We start from the raw sequence: 6,559 nt of genomic DNA, 5'->3' as shown, positions 1-6,559 counted from the left end.
GGGGCCGCGGCGGGCGGACGCCTGGCGCAGGACTTGAACCTGCGGGCTCCGCGCGCCCGCGCGCCGGGGACGGGCTGCCCGCGGCGTTCGCAGCCCTTGTGAAGCCGACTGTCACACAGGCACAGGCGCGCGCCACAGTGCCATGGAATCGGTGTGCTTGGAACTTAAGGGCCTTCAACCCCAAGTGCGCAGTGTATGATTTATAGAAACCAAAGTTCTCTTTTACAATAAAACGACGTTTTCTGGAATACTTAAAGGCAAATAAGCCATTTACGGAGGAGCGGGTCTACAACCCTGAGTCCCAGAACATGCTCCTGGCTTCACTTTGAATGGAAGAAATCCTGGACTCTGTGGAGTGATCAAGTTGTGCAGATTGGAGGCCAGGACTTCCCTTGAATGTCAGGAATTTGGATAACTAGCTGAAAGAGAATTCAACTAGTCACGTTTGATACACGCTCTGAACATAATTTGCTAGGCTGTGTTGAAGAGCGTATGGGCCAGCTTAAGGAGAAGGGAAAGTCAGGGCCGGTCTCAAGTGAAACAGTGCGGTCCAGAGTCAGTAGTAACAGACTGGAGTTCTTGACCCTTGGCTAGATTCTCAAAGCACAGTTAATACTGTGTACCGATTCTTTCCAGAACAAAAAACTAAATTAACCAAACGGGGCCACTTCTTAATGTTAATCATTAAAAAGTACCCAAGTACCTGCTAAGTTGAAGCAAAGTGAAAGGACACTGGCACTTTCTCATAGAAAGTGGGAGGGTACTTTCTAACTGACCATAAGCAACTGCCCCAGCCATGGAGAGTCCCTTATAATCCAGCTTTCATTTTGACAATTACATCCCATGCCTGTTATACCAGACATGCAAGAATGAGTGGAAGCAAACCCAAGAGGGCCCTGAGGAGAGTGAGGGAATGGTTCTTAGAAGATTTTCACTTACATGGTGTCCTGGAAGACATGTAGAACGTGGCAAGATAAAACTGGAGGACAGTCCAGGTAGAGTGAAGGAAAAAAAAAAAAAAAAAAAAAAAAAAACAGCAGAGGGTGTGTAAGGGAACTATCAGCCCTGCCCTGAAGAGTGACACGAGGGTAAATGCAGGCCAATGCAAGGAGGTAAAGCTCACAGGAAGTCTGTGTCTACCCAAAGAGTCTCAACATTGCATTAAATCAGCAAGGGCAGTAAGTAGAGTCTGGACTTGCATAGTAACAAAACCCTGTGGCAGCAGCTTACGAGGTGAATGGGAGATTTGGGGTAGTGAAGATGGATGGGTGGATGGGTGTGGACACAGTGGAAAAGTGACTCATGTGGGGAATGAGAAAGGGAGGAGTCTTGGGAGACTCCCAAATCCCTAACTTAGTCTACTGAATAGTTTGCTGCTTGCCTTTCAATTGCTTCACTATGGCGCTGTATGAGGCTTCCTTGCCTCTCTCCTCAGCTAATCTTGGATCTAGGTTTTAATTTTCTATTGTCCCCAGACTTACATAGATATTTCAACTTAAAGCTATACAGTTTTTCACGTGAAAAAGAGCATGTTGCTTTTTACAACAACATGGTGAAAAACAGGACTTTGAACCTATATGTGGCACAAAAGGGAAAATTATTTTTGTATGTCAGCACTGCAGAAGTGGGGGAACTTCTGGGAACAAAAGAGAAATTGAAACTGAGACAAATGTTCTGCTCCACCAGATGGTACACAAAGAAATATAAGAAAGACCCCTGAATTTCAGAAAAAGAATCAACATTCTAGTAAATAGCAAGAACAAGAAAAAGTGTTATTTTTCTTTATATAAAGAGAAAAAGAATGATTAAGAAAACTCATAAAACAATGGTCATTCCAGAACTCAGAAAATGAACCAAAATAAATTGTGATGTAAAACTACGCTGTAATTGGGGAAACCTGTTATCACTGATAGCATTATACCATTAATAATGACATTTAAAATGTTGAAGCATTATAACAAAACACCAGATCATGTGTTAAAAATAGTAAACATATCACCATCCTTCAACTGCCAGTAGCATCCTAACCATGCTTCAAATTGTGGAAATTACTAAAAAAATCATTAAAGTAATAAAAAGTTAATAGCTCCTCATTCAGAACACCGTCTCTATTTCCTCAGTGCCAGGGGAGTATTATGGCTTCTCTCACTCTATGAAGTCTAGTTATGGTCCACAGCCTCATGAGTAAGTACATCCACAAGTATAAAAAGAAAGGCATTTATGAGTGGAAAGGGAAATTATAGAAAACAATTTCAGATATAAAACTACATTTTCAGATAAAGGAAAGAGTGCTCACTGCAGGTTCCTGAAATATTTCAGTGTACTGCTGTCTTATTTATGCCTATGAATACCTATGGAAAAAATAAAGGGACCTCTGGTTTTTGGAGATAAAATTAATTCCCTGTTTACCAATAATGTAGATACAGGAAATGGCAGCATTTATCTTTTTCGGCAAATGGCAGTCTTCAAGGGACCCCTGTGAGTGTGTGTGGGAATTGTATCTTTCTTGTCTTAGCTACCACATTCACACTGCAGTAAGCGCTCACTGCCAAATACAATTTCCTTTTCAATCCCTTTGTCCCAAATAATCTAAATGAAAATATCCTAAGAAAGATATTTTTAAAATGGAAATTTGAGAAGGTCTTGAATCACAGACCCAAGAATGCCATTTTTGTTATACCAGGATAAAACAATGATTACAAGATAATGTTAAAACAGAGATCCAGTCTCAATCCCTTACTTTCTACTATGCTTAAATGTAGATGGTTAAAGAAGAAACTTCCAGAAATCAATAATCGTTCTTGTATGGAAAATTAATCTTAAGTATACAATGAATTGTCTCAGGGGCAAGAGTGTATAGTCTGAATTCAAATGTGTTCAGCTGTCTGAATAAATGTAGTGGATAAAATCACACGAACTTAGTTTTTGTTTAAAGACCTTTATACATGTCATGCAAAAAGTAAGATCTTCAATGATGCCCTTTATTGAAATATAAACAATGTATATTCTGCTATACATCATGTATGTATGTCATAATATACACTATATTACATATAACACACCACTTATTGTGGTACACATTTTGACATCAATGTGAAAATACTATATAACATTAATATATATGCCTTTCAGATGTTTGGAACAATTGAAACTGTTAAAATATTAATTCCCTTATGTATTTCTCAAGCTATTTTACCAAAAATTGGATTTAAATCTTAACTAGAATTATTTAGGGATCTGGCAATAGAGAGATAAAAAGCAAATACATCTTCGAATTAAGAGTTCAGAACTATAGAATATTAAAAGTGAGTGAAAGATTGGACACCCTGTTCCCTTAGGGCCAGAAGAGTATAGTAAAAGGGCCTTGGAATTATGGCACAGCAGAAGTGACATCTGTGTCCTTTGATTTTTGTAGCCATTTCTTTTGTTGCCTTGTTTTCTTAAAGACAATGGGCACGACAAGAAATCTTGATGTAAATTTAACAGTTTCCCAAATTTAATGCAAGAAGAAGCTGCTTTAGATATCTAGGAGGATGGTTCTTTATTTTTTTTTCTCCTTACTATTACTTTTCTTCTTACCAAATTCCTGTCCTTCTTTACTTTCTTTTTTTCTTTCTTGGATTTAGGGCAGGGTGCACAGGGTGTACAGGATCTCACTGCGTGGATCAGACTCATAGTGATCCTCCTATTTACAGCCTCCTAAGTGCTGGGATTATAGGCGCATGCTCCACCACGCCCCGTCTCAATGGCTGTCTCCGCTCTGGGGGCGGGCCGGCAGGCAGGCGGGGGATTGAATACCTGGCCCCTGCATCTAAGCAGACGCTTTAATCCGCTGCGCTATTTGCCCGGTCCTGTCCTTCTTTTCTTATGTCCGTATAGAACACAATTTTTCATAGACTATGCTCATTCCACAGATACTTACACAGCATCAGCCATAGCTAAGTCCCATTCTAGGCTTGTGATTATAGAAATGGCAAGTCCCTTCCCTCATGGATTTACATTGTCCTGGAGGAGGCAATTAATAAACAAATGAAAACTAAAAAGATAAACATTAAAAAATAAATAAATAAAAAACCAGGGCTGGCCAAATAGCTCATTGGATTAAAGCACCTGCTCAGGCAGACGCGGGGGCTGTGCTGACCCCATCCCCTGGAGCCTGCTGAGACTTGGATTGAGACTGGACATGTTGGCATGAGCCTGTAATCCCAGGACTTGGGAGACTATAAACAGGAGGATCACTACAATCTAGATAGTGAGACCCTATAGACACTGCAGACCCTGTACTAAATATAAATAAATAAATTAATATAATATAAAAAATAAACACGATTTCATATAAGCACTTTGAAGTAAAATAAACCAAGTTGTAGGATGGGGAGGAAGTTATGTGTTAAATGGGATAGACAGGGCTGACGAGATAGTTCAGCTAAGCACCTGCTTTGGCAAATGCAGAAACCAGAGTTCGATTCCCAGTCCCGCATGCCACACCAGCATTGGCCCTTGTCGCACTGAGCTGGTCACTGAATCTAGGATTGGTGGGCACACATATAATCCCAGTGCTGGGGAGGCCGAAAACAGGAGGATCACTATAAGTCTGATCTGCATAGTGAGACCGTGTACCAAATACACAAATGAAAAAAAAAGTGGGATACACAAAGATAGGGTCATCCACGTGTAGGCAGGCTCCCCTCTGAAGTGAGAAATGTCTAGAGAAAAGGCATTAAAAGCAGGAGAAAGTCAGCCCAAGAGCCCTGGACTCACTGCAAGGATGGATGTCCAATAATGAACAAAAGCCAATAGATTCAATAGCCTCAAGGAATTTATAGTCCAGGAAAGAAAACAAACAATCTTAACCTGGCCACATTTAGAGCATGATCAAGATACTATTAGTTGGACTGGCCAGAGAGCTCAGTGGATTAAAGTGCCTGCTTAGGCAGATACAGGAACCAGAGTTCAATCCCTGCATGCATTGCCTGCCCTGTCCCGGCCCTGGAGCATGTTGAGACAGAGATTGAGATTGGGCAATGGTGGAGCACGCCTGTAATCCCAGCATTTGGGAGGCTGAAAACAGGAGAATCATTACAAGTTCAATCTACGTAATGAGACCCCATACTAAATACATTTAAAAAAACAAAACAAAACCAAAAACAAAAACCTGTTAGTCAATGGGAGCCATTGCAACTCTTGTTTGGCTAGGTTAGAGATGACCTGGTGGGAGATCAGCATGTGATCCAAATCTCTGCTGAGTAGAGGCCAATAGTCTAATCTCAGAGCAGAAGACAGGAAGCACATCGCTGCTGAGGTAAGATCAAACCAAGAGTGGCCCTAGGAGGCCCAGCAGTAGAAAATGACACGGGTAAAGACTTATCAGTGAGGTACAGCAAACACTGGTGGTTTGTATCTCAAGATTTGATGAGGATCCATAAGATCCTCTATAGTTGGAAAGAAATGAAATATGTAGTATCCTCATGAATGTGATTTATTTCTCATATAAGATCAATACAATATTGAAAATCAAAAATTGCTGCGGTTGGAGTATTTTCTCTAACAACAAGCAATGCTTCGGGGCCCTGGGGGTCACGACTAGCATGGCGTTGTGCTTCTCCTAAGCTTGTCCACTGCATGTGTTTTTCTGCAGAATTGAAACTGCAGTAAATGTCCAACCTTCTTGTTTTCTTTTAATTGCAACCTTTTAACACAACCTGGTAAAATAAGTGATGTCCTCCACTATTATTTTCATTTTCTATCTGAAATAACAGATACTGGACAGGTGACATTTGACCAAAGCTTCACAGAGAATAGGGTCAAGCATCCTGACACACAGCACTCCACAACCTGTACCCCAAAATGCTGAGTTAATTTGTCTGATGTATAATATATTTCTAAATGCTTTAAGATGTAAATTTGCCTTCTGTGTACCGGCATAAGGAAAAGAAAATATGTACTAATCATCTTTTAGTAAATAAAATGTATGCAAAAATAAATGTAAAGCAGTTAACTGAAAGATCAGAGTAGATGTATCACCTATTTTTATCTATAACATGTAATTACACGCAATATGTGAAACACTTCCTACAATCTCATAAAATTGTGTATTGCAGCTCGGCCCAGAATTCCCTGGTACTCTTTTAAAAACAATAACCAATAGGTCTTATAATAAAACATAGCAATGTGACTGTTCTATGTATTCTGGTCCAAACATTTGTACCCATTAACTTTGTTCCATGCAAGAAAGCATGTCTACAAAATATAGTTGTTGCTTCATTTATTTCTGAAGCCAAACAACAATTTCAGATGCCAATATCAGGGCTGATTTTTCTTTTCCTAGATATCTGCTATGTCTATTAATTCATTTTATTCTCAAGGTTCCTTTCTTTTGGCCCCTAAGATAGATATTCTCAGATATTCTCTCTCCCTCCCTCTCTCCCTCCCTCTCTACCTCTCTCCCTCTCTCCCTCTCTCCCTCCCTCTTTCCCTCTCTCCCTCCCTCTTTCCCTCTCTCCCTCTCTTTCCCTCTCTCTCTCGTAAGCTCTCTGTTATTTCCACGTACAAGACTGCC

This window comes from Octodon degus, unplaced genomic scaffold, assembly GCF_000260255.1.
Source record: "Octodon degus isolate 3935 unplaced genomic scaffold, OctDeg1.0 scaffold00186, whole genome shotgun sequence".
NCBI lineage: Eukaryota > Metazoa > Chordata > Mammalia > Rodentia > Octodontidae > Octodon > Octodon degus.
Note: the sequence above shows the minus strand (reverse complement) of the source record.